The sequence below is a fragment of the Mytilus edulis genome, chromosome 5 (assembly GCF_963676685.1).
Source record: "Mytilus edulis chromosome 5, xbMytEdul2.2, whole genome shotgun sequence".
Taxonomy (NCBI): Eukaryota; Metazoa; Mollusca; class Bivalvia; order Mytilida; family Mytilidae; genus Mytilus; species Mytilus edulis.
The window spans coordinates 62,443,756-62,461,125 of NC_092348.1; positions in this window are offsets into that span (position 1 = coordinate 62,443,756).

Genomic DNA, 17,370 nt, shown 5'->3' on the forward strand with positions numbered 1-17,370 from the left:
GTTCCTCAATTTGAGTTTGTAACACGGATTTGTTTAGGAAAACCTAAACGTGTCATGCTAAACATGTAATGTGCTGACAGTTGATTTATAAATTCCATATATGGATATACTATGGTATGAGTAGTTCATTTACAGTTAGCATGTACTTACATATCAATCGACATCGCAAACTATTTGAACAATGTCGATTATTTTTTTCGTTTTTTTTTTTCTCAACATAACATGCAACGAGACTTGTCGATATTACTGCTTATGGCACAGTTTATTTGTGGAACAAAATGCATTTGTCTTAGCCATATTGTTTAATTTTTACATTGAAATGGTACGAAAACGACAGGAATTATAATTGTTGTATTTAAATGGCCTGTTGGAGATGCAACGTAAAAATGATTTAGTGACGACGTTATTGAAATGTCAATAAAAGCCAGGTTTTAAGTGTAATCCATTTTATTTCTCTACGTTACACAGGAAACGGGATTGGACAAATAACTGGTCAACGAATGACGTTTTATTAAGGAAAATCGTTTTGTAACTTAATTCACTTGTAGACAACAGTGTTTTAATTGATCTATCTTAAACTACCATTCCGTTTTCTTTCCGTCTCTAACATAATTGCAACATCACTTGTCGATTGCTCTTTCATTCGTATTAAGTAGAATACGCGCAGGAAGCTTCCCATGAAACACAAAAGTAATTTAGACAAATCCTGTCACATAATGCTCTTTCAACGAAGTTTTCTTCTTAACGATTTCACGTTTTGTAGGCATGATTATTGTACTCATGTTTCATTTAGTAACGAATATTACAAATATATAACGCGGCATATCTGTTTTGTCCCTCTGCTTTAACTTGCAACGTCTAAGGTAGTGTTGTTTTATGTAATTCAACTTCAATCTGCGTACATATATTTTTGATATTGGTATAGTTCGAACAATAAACACATCAACATGCATATGTGTAGTATTTATGAATTGGTTAAATCAAATTTCAGCATTTTAGTGTTGTATTAGGATTTCGTATTCTAGTTCTGGCTTCACGATTTATTAGGATGGAAAATGTTTCCCCTACTTCAAAGACCTGCAGCCGTCTATGAAGATTTCTTCCCGAATATTTGTGTCGTTGATTATATTTGAAATACCATTTCAGTATTAGGATCATAGAACTGTAGTGAAAAAACATACTTTAACTATTAATTTTATGAAAATGTACATCGCAGCGAATGCCTTGACATTACTTATTAAGTGTATATATATTTACTTCAGATAAATTAAGAAATAATTCCTTCATGTCATGCTCTATGCTCATTTTAACATGGGTAGGCATTATATTTGTCGATATTTTACACGGAGCGTTAGCTGGGTGATCAGTACTGAATATACCACTTGAGTATAGCTTTTGAATATCACCCTCAGCTACAGCCTTTTTATGTACTGTTATGTCTTTCCCTTCCCTTTTCAATTTCTTCATCATACCCGTGATAACATGATTTGATGGCATAAATGATTTGTCAGTTATAATGTTAATGTCACGATTATAAGGTGGACCAGTTATATGTCTTGAAATAGCCGATCGAATACCGACGAGTGCTGACTTTGAATAATCATTGCCTTGTTTGGTCTGCAAACTTGCATAAAAGTAGCACAATCTATCATTTAGGGTAGTTTCATCTAGTTCCTCAAAACTGCTGCTGTACTTGTTTTCAGTTAGCCAACCTGAAATTATTTGTACCATTTTTTTATGTATTCAAGTAATTCTTACAAATAAATATTTTATTCAATTGTGATGAATTTTATATGGGTATAATTTATTTCAAAGACATGATTCATTTAAAATAAATAACGGAGGCCGGCATGTCTTAATTTAGTAATATATGCTCAAAGCATGTTGGTGTTTGTGCATACTTTGTGCATGTAGAAGAGAGCGACCTATGTATATACATGTACAGTATTCTATCAATATTTTTATTTAGACTAAAAACATAATATTCAGCTTGTCTTCTTTTCATGTACCAACATGTTCGTGTCATTCAAAATTTTGTAGTGAAAATAAGTTATGCTTTTGCTGCTGTAGTACTTAACAAAACATTAAACTCTGGTAGTATTTTGGAAGTACACCTATCTGTAGGAGGATGGGGTTCGATTCCCCACCGGGGTGTTTTGTTTACTACTTCAGCATGCTCATAACTGTTATAATAATTTCTTTAATATATTTTGTTTTAAGTATGCTTGCATATACATGTATAATAAATAACACTACCGTATGTACATGTACAGAAAAACAAATATCAAGGAATATTTTTATTTTTAAATCAGCATCTTGACAGTGACAATCGAGTTACATCTCATTTAATTGTAAGAATACTGCATTTTGTAATTTGCATCATTTGATTTTTTTGATTTCTTGTTTATTACGTTATAGTCCCTAACACTGAAGAGTAAATTTTATGTTTGAAACAGTAAAAAAAATATTGCTAGGTTGCTGACTCATTGCCGAATACCAATTACCTCACAATTTTCTAGGTTTATCATTAAAATGTTTAATTTACAATCAACTTATGATTATATTTTCCCTATCTACGTAATATTTTTGCATTTTATGGTTTTTACCTCTTAAAAGTTTTACACCCCATAATGTCTGCTGGCTGGTTCTTGGCTCAGTTCTTGCCAGCGCTAACTTTTCAATTTCTTCTTTGCTAGGCAGCTCCTTAAATCTGGGCTTTTTGGCAGGTGGTTCTTGGTTTATACAGTTAGCAGTTAAGTCTTCATCAATCTGGGATAGTTCCTCATCTGACTGTGACTGTTCATTATTTTCAAAATTGAATATGGTGTCCTCTGTCAAATTTGAGAAAACTGAACTAACTCTGGCATCACAGATCTCGTGTCTGAAAACCATTTTTGTTCCTTCATCAGCCATAGATTGTATTATGTATTGCCTAACAGCATTTTGTTCCATGAAGTGGTCTGTTATTTTATAAGATGCCCCTTTATAATCTACTCTGAGTCCAATTTTCAACGGCGATACTGTGTATCTATTCATTTTGACAGCAGACGATGAGTCATCGAACATGTGCATTTACATGGGAGGTTTGCTAAATGGGCGGAACAGCCATAACAACGATACCGGTTGCAGCCATTTGCAGGCATTTTCATATTAAATAAGGTTTTAAAAACTACTAGAGGGCAATTATATAATGTTTTATGTCAATATCTAATAGATTTTATGTAAGCAGATAAAATATATGAACTTTATGAAGATAAAAATGAAAACAACGAGAATGCAAATAGTCAGTTTATGCGCATGTGTCAAACATATTTTTTGTGCTGATTAGTACACAACTTTGTTTACAAAGCGTAATAGGGACGTCATATTAGAATGTTGTACTAACCCCCAAACAAAAATGAAACGAAAAGAATAACTTATTGTTTTACTTACTGTCAGTATAAACTTGAGTTCAATAATTTTTGGCTGAAGTATAGCACCGACACATGTATAAAAACATTAGAAGTAAATGAAAGTCAACTTTCTGTAATTTAAACTTACTGTTTCCATAGAATAACACGTATGACTGCTGAGTATAGAATAAAGAGATAATCCCAGCTAGTTTAATTTATTAACAACTTAAAATGAACAAACTATTTTTCATACAGTCAAAGAAAGGAACATTAAATGGGTGGTAAGAATTAGTATACACTTTTTATTTTAGAATTTTGATTTCTATCTACTATATCACATAATCAGTTTGTTTAATAAGCCTTGATGCTCCAAAATTTTGTGATGAATTTGACCTATCATCTTGTTTTGTCTCGTAAGTTTGTATATCTAAAGAAAGAAAAATCAGTAAAATGTGCTGTACACATGCATCAAATATCATATAGAAATAACTACTAAATCTATTTCTTTATGATAAATATCATATATGAATGAAAACAATATTGACTTAAAACCCAAAGCAAATAATTTCGTTTTGAATGCAAATTTATGTATACAGTTCTTACAATTCTGTAATACAGGAAATTTACAATAAATTGTAAAAAGTCTGATGAAACCCAAAAATTAATCTACGTGCTTAATTACATGTATTGCTAATCAAATTGCAGCACACAAATGAAAAACAAAATTAAAAGCGAAAGCCAGCAATCCTGATATTTAATTATTTCCTTATTCTGCTTGGTGAAAACTAATATAAGTATCCGTCAAAACCATAGACAATTATATATGATAAGCGGTAGACTGAGTTCATTCAAACATTTACGGACGACAATATATATATCACATGTCAATGCTTGCCACCAATCGTAAATATTTATTTTCCCTGTATGGTATAATAATAAATAGGAAGCTTTTTATTATGCATAACTTTTTAGCGAAGGAAACGCTTTCTTGTGTAGCTTTTTTGATCTGGACAGCGTTTCGGTGTAATTTAATAATAGATTTTTTGTCTTTTTTGGAAATGGGATTTCGCGTATTAAAATTGAAATAATACAAAAATGCTCTTTCAGAAATCAACACAAATAGGATATTATTTTGTGTTATCCAACGATCGATTGAATGTGGCCTTCGGATTTAAATGTTATTATCAATTATCTCCCTACTGTTGACAGCCCTTTGGATTATTTTAGACCAATATGACTCACCAAAGATAATATTTCTATATATTGTATAGTAACTGTCGTTATCAAGATCGGTTGTACACCAACCCGGCTAACGAATTCATTCTTCACAGTTTTTTTTTTAATTTAAAAGTGTGAACTGAAGAACAATAATCCAAAGGATGAAAATTCTTCCTATGAAACATAAGTTTTAAAAATACAAAAAACCCAGAGGAGAACAATAGTCTTAACAATTAAAAACTCTTTACAACATTATTTTATAGATACCTAAGCATTGTTTTAAAGTTTGGTGATACTTGTATCTAGAGTCCGTAACTTTAAATCCGATCTATATCAGCTCATCAATTCATCGAACAAAAAAAATCATCAATGATGTTGTCGATTAAACAATGTGATTATATAGTTGAATGTTGCTCTTTTTGTCGAGGTACTAACAATTATTCTACAGTAATAAAAGTAAATTTAATCATCATAGAATTGAGAATGGAACCGATTGTTGGTTTTTTTAATCATTGTTTGTTTAATCATGTTCTTGTTAATATACATCATGCTGTTTGTTTTCTTGTTTAAATTCATTCAAGTTTAGTCATGTCAGTGCCCTTTAAAGTTTGCTGTACTGTGTGAGTTGTGCTCGTTGTTTAAGGCGTATGGTGACCTATAGTTGATTACGTCATTAGCCTCTATCTAGTGTTACAAGCTTCATGCCAAAATTTCTTATTTTACATAACAATAACATAAATTTGTTTCGAAGTACACTTTCCCTTGACGATTAAAACACGTCTGTTAAAGTCTCCTGTTTTACAAATAATTTCTCATCGCAAATTCATGCGTGATATAAATTGCAACATGTCTTTTGTTGTTGCATTCAATGCATATCTGAAATTACAACCCCACTATAATGCTATTGATATCCTTATGAACTATAAGATAATTACTATTCCAATGAAAAATTAAAAACATATTTTACATAACCATAGTTTTCACTTCTGTCAGCATGATCAGTTTATCTTAATTTATAACACCGTAAGCTATTTCTAAACTAAATTAAATTTCAAAATGTCCGAATGAATATGAAAGAATCATTGATTCTTAATTGTCAACCCTATAGAAATGTTTCATGGTTCTTCCTGTTTTTCTCGCTAGATCACTTCGATAAAATCGATATAATTATTCCATTTTTAATTAATTGATTGTATTAAGATTGTATCAAATTACCCCGTTGTATATGATATGCATGCACTTAATTTAGTTTAATTCTCAACATGTATAATGCAACTATTGCAGAGCATTTAAAGATTGATAATTTTAATCTATCTTTGGTAGATGAATATCGGAATTAATGGGAGAAAGCACCTTAATGAAAATCGTCAAGTATAATTTTCCAAATAGATTCGCGTGATAATTCTATCAACGTTTGGCGTATATAAACATTAATCAAACTGGTCAGATTACAAATAAATGCATGGATAGTTAAAATATTAATATTAATACAAATTGGAGGTTTTTATAATTTTTGTATTATACATACTATATATAGCAATAACAAACCCGCGAAATCGCGGGCATTTAGAGCTTGTGAGATTTTGTGTCTGGGGAATTTCAGCCTGAAACAATTTCATATCTGGAGTATTTCAGAAAATGTGTCAAAATTCATAGGTACTTGGAAACAGTTTAAGCTCCCTTGTTTCCAAAGTCCGTTATTTTTTTCTGTTAAATTCTATTATTTACGCGTTTCTGTATACTATGAACATACGTACACTATATTATAAATATTAAAGTGTATTTAATTTTCTATTTTAACTATCAATTCAAAGTGTCTTGTCCATGGTCATCACTGCTTTATTATATAGAGAGTCTCTATATATTATAGTAGTATATTGTTTATCGTATACATGCAGATAAACGCGAAAATAATTGTCCTGTCCCTGTCCGAGAACTTATGAAAATTATCTGTAAGTTAAAACCGAGGTACAATAGTAGTGGTTCTTATGATCTTAAAACCACGAAATGAACAACACTCTGATTGGCTTATTTATTTTTCATTTTTGTTATCTATCATTCGATTGGTTCTCAGTGTTTAATCCGGAAGTCATGTCGGACATAAAAGTCGGTTTGATAACGGGAACAATATTCGGACACCTTTATTTTCGTTTTTCTCCCAAAATAACCCAAACTGAATAGTCATAAGATTGGATGACTAATGCGACTATGCATGGTACTATATGACCCAGAGGCATGATGATTAACACCCGCGAAATCGTGGGCATTCAGAGCGTAGTTTAAAGTATGTAAAGTATTGTTGGAAGAATTTTGTAAAATATTGAATGACTGGAGAATTTCAGCAAAATTATCATAAGTCATAGGTTATTTGGGACAGGAAAATGTTTTTTTTTTATCCCTCCTACTTTATTTCCAAAATTCCCAATTTTTGGTTTTCTATCAATTTCAATATTTCAGTAAGGAGCCTGTGATTCAGTGGTTGTCGTTTGTTTATGTGTTACATATTTGTTTTTCGTTCATTTTTTGTACATAAATAAGGCCTCTAGTTTTCTCGCTTGAATTGTTTTACATCGTCATGTCATGGCCTTTTAAAGCTGAGTATGCGGTATGGGCTTTGCTCGTTGTTGAAGGCCGTACGGTGACCTATAGTTGTTACTTTCTGTGTCATTTTTGGTCTCTTGTGGAGATTTGTCTCAACATGGCAATCATACCACATCTTCCTTTTTTTTGTAATCAATGAATTTTGTAAAAGATTTAATGACTGGAGAATTTCAGAAAAGGTATCAAAAGTTCACATGAATTATTTTAGCGCTTATCTGTATATTATGAACATTTATTACTATATAAATACAGTGTATTTACTTTCAATTCTAAGTTTACTAATCGATCCATGGTGGTCATTGATATAGTATACAGACTCTCTATTTTATAAACTCTGTGACCGCCGTGGATAGTAAACTTGAAAATGATAGCAGATAAAATTAAAATACATTCGTAGTATATGTATGTTCAAGGAAAAACGCAAACCGGAAGTCTAATCTGACTTAAAATGTCGTCTAATGACGGGAAAATATCCGGAAGCCTTTTTTCTCGTTTTTCTCCCAAAATAACTCAATCTGAATAATCATATGAATGGATGACAAATGCGACTATGCACTGTACCTATAGGACACAGAGGCGTGTTGATTAATTTATTGTGGAAAGAAGAGAAGCGACACGCAAAATGAGGTCTTCTCGTTTAATAGTATAGATATCCACCAAAGACAATAGAAGGGTGATATACATAGCTACTGGTCATATACAGCCTTCAAACATTACCACAGTCAATACTATAAAATTATCTATAAGTAGGTCTCTTTATTGACGCATTCATGCCACTCGAACATGTAGAATAAAACGAAACACACCAATCAAAAATTAACTTAAAAATAAACCCACAAGTCCGTTTAAAAAAAAATCAAACATTAGTTTGAAACCATTTTCAAATAATAAAAAACAATGTTTCCCAAAGTAAAATATCAGTAATGCAATGTTTTCAGAATGGTTTGAATGCTTCTAATGGCAACACGAATAAAACATCGTCTACTTTTTTATTTGTCCATTTATCTTTTTTTAATTATTTGCATTAGACCATCAAAGTTCGATTTAAAGGTTTTTAATTTTGATTACTTTTTATAGGAAACAAAGATAATTAAGATACCTTCCAGGAGTCCTAGTGTTACAAGATATGGCATATTATATATCAATGTATTCGTTCAATAATTGTAAAATGTAACAATCAGCAAGACATGGAATGTTTATATGATACATTGTTTACAAACAAGAGACAGAGGACACAAATTCCACCACCTTTAGCCTCATACGAAGGTTTCCCCTGATATATTATCTGCCCAGTAATTTGTGAGTCGAATGCATTTTCATAATTTATTTTTTAACCATGAAAACAAAAGCTATACAGCTATGTACTCATAAGCCTGGTGTCATTGATAAAGTTTCATTAAATATTAGATCACTGTCGGTGTAATTTCATCGTTGGCGATCTCGCATTTCACAATCATTCAAAAACATACATGAAGTAAAATGAACTTTGTTAACCATTTCGATGGTAAAACGAACCACATACTGTCATTATGGTATATATAAAAAATAAGGAAATGATAAATCATAAACTAAATAACTAATTTGATCATTCGATAAATCCTTCTTGTTTCTGCATTCTGAGTTTTCACTTTTATCGTTTATTTAACTGTTTACAATACGTTTTTCCAAAAATTTTGAAACTCTAAGGTTTTTCTACCTCGGTAAAAGATAGCCTAATCTGTATTTGGCAAATCTTAAGAGAATTTTTGGTTCTCAGTCTTCTTCAATTTCATACTTTATTTGGTTTTTTTTCAAACTTTTATATACGAAGCGCATGTATGGCGCGCGTTAATACAAATTTTCAATCCAGGTATCTATGATGAGTGTATTTACCAATTCTATAAATAGGATGCGGTTTTATTATGCAATTTGTTTATATCAGAATTGAGTCATTGGTTTTGTTATTTTAAAATATGAAAAATTCTAATGAACTTTTTGTAAAAGACAATCATTATGACACCAAATTATATCTTGCAAGTTTAGGATGATACAGGGGGAAGATAACTGTATATACAAAAACATATTGAAAAATACACCAGACCATATCAACTCTCAGAGCCTGAAGTCTACGATAATTCATACACAACAAAACCATAGAAAATAGATTTATTAAGATTTAATTAAACTATAATATATACAATACATGATACACAAATAATAAAATAAACACAATCATGTATTTCTTGTTATAATACACTTACAATTATTGATCCTGTTTAGAAAACATAAAAAGATATAATGATGCACGCGGATTCCTCAAATGAAATCAGATTATACACAAAAAAAGGCCGATTTTGCAACTCACGTAGAAAATATTTTCTTACATATATAACTAATTAAACAGAATTTTTCATAATAACGATCATGTCCAAAAAAGGGGATGTATCAGGATAATTTCTTCAAAACCTTTTTAACTTCTCCTCTTGTCCCGAACATTCTGCACATATTTGCAACAAGAAATATAGAAAAAAAACCAATCAATTTGTTCATCAACTTAGCTTTACCCTTATTGATTTCAAGCAGAAATTGTAAAAGAGGGACGAAAGGTACCAAAGGGACAGTCAAATTCATAAATCTAAAATAAACTGACAACGCCATGGCTGAAAATGAAAAAAGACAAACAGACAAACAATAGTACACATGTAAGTGTAGTATACAGTCGTTATTCATAATTTATTTTATGGAAAAACCGAATGTAACTTCAATCAGTGATGCCAATGATATGAAGAAAGTCATCAATTTTAACTTGCTATATGTCAACCTCTTCAGATGATGAAAAAATAATCTAGTTTTTCAAATGCAACTTTAGCGACATTATTTCAAATGTAAATTATAATGTTGCAACAGTATTTGTTTTTATAAAAAAAACAATGTCCCTCTGGGAACAGTGAATGTTATATAAATTGTATTCTTGAATATAAATATGAAATAATCCCATAAAATGAAAGAAATAAAAAAATTCAAATGTCGTAAATATCTGTTTAAAATATATACAAATCAAATGAAAAACAAAATGTTAGAGAATATTGTGAAGTTCAATATAAGTATAGGGTATACAAATCTCATTCCATATGCTTTAAGTATTTTAGCATGACTTTTTATTGTCGCATTTTTTTCCTCCATTAAAATGGATTGTGAGAAATACTTGCGACAGATGCTGCTACATATTTGTTATCTTTTTCTATCACAAACTTTTATACAGAGAGAAAAATAACAAACACATATTTCATTTTAAGAAGTCTCATGAAAGGAGATATAATTCATATAATTCAAAATGTCGTTGTTAGTACTTGTAAAACAACGATTATCGATAAAGTTACTTTTGCAAATATATTAACAAGATTCAGAATCAAACCAACATAAGAACGGTTCACTGAAAAGATTATTTTCCAAAATCCAATTGAAGCAGGAGTCAGGAATGTGCTTTTCATATGTCAACAATCACATGATTTAATGTGAAATGCATTCTGTATATTGATATTAATAATATTCTGACACTGCGAAGACATATTGTTTTATTATCCCATCTGTTATCACATCATCTTCTATTCACCGCCCGTACTTGTATGTCGGATATCAATGATTTGAGTTAGCACAATCATATCCTCATGATATTTTTTTTCTTTTTGAAATGAAAGCAGCACCTTTTTATTGTTTTATTGTACGGGTTTTATTTCAATTATTTGTTTGACTGTATCAAATCTTCCATTCAAGACTTGTCAACATTTGTTTTAATAACCTCAAATTGTTCTTTTCTAAAAAAAAAAAAAAAAAAAAAAAAAAAAAAAAAAAAAAACAAGTGTTAATTCAAATATTGGAGTGCAGAAATTGTAAAAACCGCATTTTCAAAAATTATTTTTAGCGGTCAATATCCCTTCACGGTATAGAACTACTAAGAAATAAGCATGAGTATATATCCTACATGTCAGTGGCGTTTGAATAATTCTAATCGGTATACAAATCAATTACAGAGTTAAAAATCAATGTAAACCACATAGAAAATTTCGCACTAAATCTGTTTAATAGTAATAATGTCTGCGGCAGAAGTCTTTAGTGTATGTCCAATGGTTTATGTGCTGTTTAGACCGTTATTGTACAGACAAATTATCGCGTCATGATATTCATTCTTCTCATGGGGATAGTTTCGAATATAAAGTTGCACTTTCATTGCCTTGGAAACAGTGGTTTTAAAACTCATCAATGATTCTGTGTTTATCAGTTAAAAAGTCGTTTAAGTACACGTGAGAGGTTTAGCTAGCTATAAAAATAGGTCCAATCAACCAATTTATAAATATTAAAATGTTCGTACCAAGTTGAAACATGACAGTAGTTATCCATTCGTTTGATCGGTTTGAGACTTTGATTTTACCATTTTCTGATAGAAGTTGCATTTAGAATTTTCCCAAGAGTTTGGTATTTCCCTTAAATTTACTTTTTCCAATCTATCGTGGGGTAAAAACCTTTAGTGTGTTTCATCTCTTCCACGTTACGTTAACAGTAGAGTTATAAAAAATGATCAGTTCAATTATAGTGTATGTCAACTCATCAACAATTACTTTGATGGCTATACATAAACAACACTTTGAAACACAATATGATTGTTGACTGCACATCATCGTGAACTAATAATAGTTTACGTGAATAAAAGTAAGATCACGTTTTAATATCCATTCATTAAGCTTTATTTGTGAATATTGACTGAGGATGTATTAAAAAAAATCAGTGTACTCGAATTTTATTTAACACTGTTTTAATAGACAGATAATTAATACAAACAATATAATACAATAGTAAATAAGATAGGTAAAAAAACTGCCATAATCAATCAACTTGAAATATCAAAAGTGAAATAACAAAAATACCGAACTCCGAGGAAATTGCCACTTTAATGTATTAACTTGACGTTTGCTTTTCTTTTACATTCTTTTGGAGAAAATAATGTAGACACTAGGACACCTATATATAAAACATTGCTTTTTTGTCAGATCAAGAGTAGGGATGATATATTTCTTTTTTCTTTACAAGAATCTGATGACGGTAATATATAAATGTTACCTACACTAAAGCTAGCGTTGTTAACATATTTGTGTATAAAGAATTCTCTACTAATTCAATTTGCAATTGAATAAAACAATGTGGCTGTCTTATTCAATGTGCACACGAAGTTACATTAATGGCCATCTTAGCAGGTATATGTTTTTCTTCAAAATTTGGCATTTAACTTTATGTTCCTGATATTTTTAACTTATGACTACCGAGAAACTCCATTCATTTTATTATCTATTTTTGCAATAAACAAGACAACATAATTTTTTTATCGACCTGTGTTATAAGTCAATGTCATTGATTGTAAGGGTTAAATTCGGCAATGACGTGAAAAAAGAACAACTTCAATTTGCATTTAATAAATCTGTCAGCAATTAACTCTTGCTTCAAATGTATATAAATCTAATACAAATCTCATTTTTTAAAGAAACAGTATGTGTCGATTTTAATCCAGCATTGTTTTCGGAAAATACATGTATCAAGTCATGGCTCTCTCTATATTGCTTGTTTACAGATGGACATTGATTTGGGAGATACAGAGACATTAATGAAGATCATTGATCTTTCTCCTCTTCGACAGTTCGAATGAGAAGAGATATAGATAAAATGTTTACATAATGAATGATATAATGTAATCTTTCTAGGTAAAAACGGGCTACTCTCATTATAAAAGGTAACTCTTGATGTGACTATGAATTCGTGACAAACTATCCCGACTAGTGTTACGTGATAAAAATGAGAATGAAAATTTGGAAAATGTAAAACAGATAACAACACGACCAATGCAAAGAGCGACTAATAGCCGAAGACCAACAATTGGTCGTCAATGCAGTTAGAAAATCTCATACCGGAGATTAACCTCAGCTGACCCCTTAATAAATGAATGTACTAGTTGAGTAAAAATGGACGTCATACCAACTTCATATGAATCACGTGTCGAATGTTTGTAGATTTTAATGTTAAATCAGTGGAACGAGGTGATTAGCCTTTGAAGGCTATATAATAATATAAATTGTGATAATCACACGATCCGTTTGTGTGAGTATAATTATATTTTGAATTTAACTCGAGCAGGAAGTAAACAAGAAACAAGAAAACACAATAATATATCTGAGTACTTTTTCAATCTTTTACGTGGATAATTGATAGAATAAACAAATGATGTCACCAAAACCAACCTAAAAGCTATAAGATATCTTGATAAAAAGCGAGAAAAAAAAACAACTAGTGCTTTTTCAAGTTCCGATAATGGCGATCTTGTTTTATTGGAGTTGCTCTGTCACTATCATTAACAGATACTCAATTATGCAATTTAAAAAATCACGAGAAGGTTAAACCTCTCACATATTTTAGAGAGAAAGTTGTTCTAGTGCTTGATATATAACATGTTATTTTCTATAATACCGGTTTACGATAAATATCGAAGGTTACCGCAGCCTTTGAGATGGTAGCAATTCTGGATTTCGCGTGCATTCAAATTGTAATAATTCATGAATGTAACAAGTTGATTAGCCTTTGAATATATTATGTGCTAAATCTGTGTTTTGTGAAAATAAATAATATTTGGAATTAAACTAGATCAGGAACTATCAATTTTAATTACATTTTTTTTTTACTAAAAGTTAATTAAATACAACGTACAAGGTAAAACTTTTTACACAATTCAATTAATTCAAATTAATCTCATTATTTGAATCTTGCATTTAGTAATTTCTGTTTACAAATAATTATTTTTCGAATGATTTTTTTAACTATATGTAGATGAAGAGAAGAACATTTTCTATCATTTATAAAATGGTAAAAAGTAAAATCACAAACAAACTGAACTTCGAAATTCAAAAGCTCATACACATCTAACGAATGGATCACAACTGTCATATTCCTGAATTGGTACAGGCAATTTTCTTATAACGAAAATGGTGGATTGTGAAATTATAACAAAAATATACTTTAGAACACAATAATTAAACATGTTAAAGTTTGATGGTTCTAATTAGTTTGGCAAATAATGCAATGAGTTTGCAGCTCCTTTTTCGCAGTTTGATATTGTTGTGTATTCAATATTAGAGTGGAAACAAATCAGATTTTTCCTAAGGGTGCCAGTAGACCAAATGTTGTTTTTGTTAAGCTTGAGTTATAATTCCTTTCTTCAAAATGACCAACTGGTGAATAAAATTGGTGTCTTTGGGAAAGCTTTTGTAAGTATAAAACAGATGTTATAAAAATATTCTTCGCATATAACTCAGAGTGGTTGACTTTTTTCCATAAGAAACGATAAGTATCAGTCATACGACTATTCACATATGTTTAGACGTGGGTTTTTTTCCACAAGGGTATTGACCAATAGAGTGTAACAAACAAGGGGTAGTGAAAAGTTACGTGGTCAGTTGTCAGATTGTTAGATTATGAATAATATTTGGTTTTGAAATTAGAAAACGTGACCTTAACATTGTATATGCAAACTCATATGAATAATCGATTTGAACAAAATTGACGCTGTTTTGGACATCAGTGATTGTCCTGTAAACCTTTAAAATTTAATCTTTATACTTCTATATATAATTTAAAATGAAGAAGTTAGCATGTAAATTCAGCAACCAAACAACGCAGATAAAGTCGTCATTTTCAAACTAATTTTCTTATGTTTTGAATTACAACACTGATTTTTAAGAAGATAAAAAAACAAATGTTTGCATACATGTAAAAACAAAATGTATGTTTAATGTATAACGTAATGTTGATACCATATATCTTACAATCAAAAGATGAAGGAAACAGTCTCCAACATTCGTCATCACCTATATCATGTATACCGACATCGACTTTTAGATTTATTCTGGAGTAAGCGCGTCGATACACCTTATTTATAAGATACTTTATGTATAACCTAGCACTGGGTCACTAGAGCAGAGCGTTTTAATATCCAAGGAAGCAGATTTTGTTGAGACATCATCTTTATTCTAAGCAGAATGGTTTTCATAAAATATACTATTGCTTGCCCATATTTTTGCAAGGCATTAGGCTCGATGTCCATTGTTCATATTTGACATTAAAGATATGTGGGCTGGAGCATAATCTGTTAAAATGAATTAAAAAATTATTTATAAGGGAACCTGTTTACAACAAAAACTTACTGTTGAACAATTAAGCCAGATATTTTACGTGCTTAATAATTTAGAGAAGGAATACTTCCATTGAGCAGTATTCCTTTAATATTTGGCACCAGAACAAGTCTACTGTTATGATATAATGAATGATATATTAATCGCTCATTTTATTACAGAAAGCTTTTGATGCGAAATTAATTTATTATAACGTACTTTTCAAAACTCGATATGATTTTTTCAAATAAAACTGTTTACTTTATAGTTTTGATATTTGTGATCATAAAATTATAAATATATATCTACTTATATTTTCATGAAACAAATGCATATCGCAGATTTTTAATAAAACAAGCTTTTGAAGTCTTCAAAATAGTTATTTACAATTAATACTGGTCGTGACCTGTTTCACAATGTATATTCACAGTCCGTTCTTAAAACACTTTTACAAAAATATGACTGTTAGAATGCACCTCGTATGGTGCCGATAGTAAAGACGAAATCAATGTGCTTCATAAAATTGCCACATACTCTTATTTACCTATAAAATGGGTAACCTTTAAATTGATGAATTATGGTTTTATAACTGAAATTACGAGTAACAATAAGTCTTATGATTATGTTCATCCACCCAATTTCTGAAATTATTCAACTATTTATCTTAGGACAAATCGAGAAGACCACAATAAAAAACGAAACAACTGAACTCCAAGGGAAATTCAAAACGGAAAGTATTTTTAAAAATTGGCAAAATGAAAAGCTCAAACACGAGTGGATGATAATACTGTCATAGTCCAGTTTTGGTACAGGCCTTTCCTTAATATGCAGACAGTAGTGACCATTATCATTCCTGGTATGATAGTTAGTTTAAGCTCTAAAAAATGTCATTCAAACACGAAAATGACAAAAATGTGTTATCTTTTCTCCTGGTCTAGTCCTATCAAATATGATTTTTTTTAAATGCACTTATAAGACCCTGATTTTGTCGTGAATTTACTTTTGAAATTCAAACACCTACATAAAATTGAGAATGGAAATGGGGAATGTGTCAAAGAGACAACAACCCGACCTACATGTATTTTGATCTTTTTAAAGATGTAATGGAATACCATGAAAATACTATCATGCAGTCCTGAAAGTTGTGCATCGCAAACAAATGTTTTATTTTTACATATGTAAAAGATTTTCCTTTTTTTCCTTCAAAATGTAAATATTAGTATTCTAATTCATTAAGTTATTACAATTGAATACATTTTACTATGTGCATTGCTTACAAGTTATATAATGAAGTCAACCTTCTATCTTATCTTATACGGGGATAAAGATACCAAAGGGACAGTTCAACTCATAGAAAGAAAATAAACTGACTATGTCATGACTAAAAGAGAAAAAGACAAACATGTTATCGTTGCATAGATATAAAAAATAGTTGTCAAGTAGAATATCATAGTCACAGAATCGCAGAAACATTGTTAATGCACAATTGCAATATGCATGATGTTATCAAATAAAAAATCCTGTTCAAGAAATCTCATTTTACAACATAACTAAAAGGCTATATAAATCAATTCAAACATTAAAGGAAACTCTTCAAGTTTAACAAAGAACAAAAAGTGTATGACATTTTACAGGAGGAAACAACTTTGGATTGAATTAGTTTTTAGATACTAAACCTTCAGCGTTTTATCTTCTGTCAGAATTGATGGTGAAATGACAGACAAATAATTTGCTAACAGACACTTTAGTATAGAAAGAAATATTGATTTAAGATAACAAAGTAAAAAATATTAGATACAGAATAGTTTGAAGCGGCTAATTGTTGGTCTCTGTGAAGTAGACATTTGCCATAAAAAGAAGATTTTGTTTTCACCATAGTCACATTGTTCAAGTAATATACACTCAACTTTGCCATCAATCGATTCCTTTTCTTAAAATATGAGTTTTGCCTCGAGCATCATCGAAAAGACATT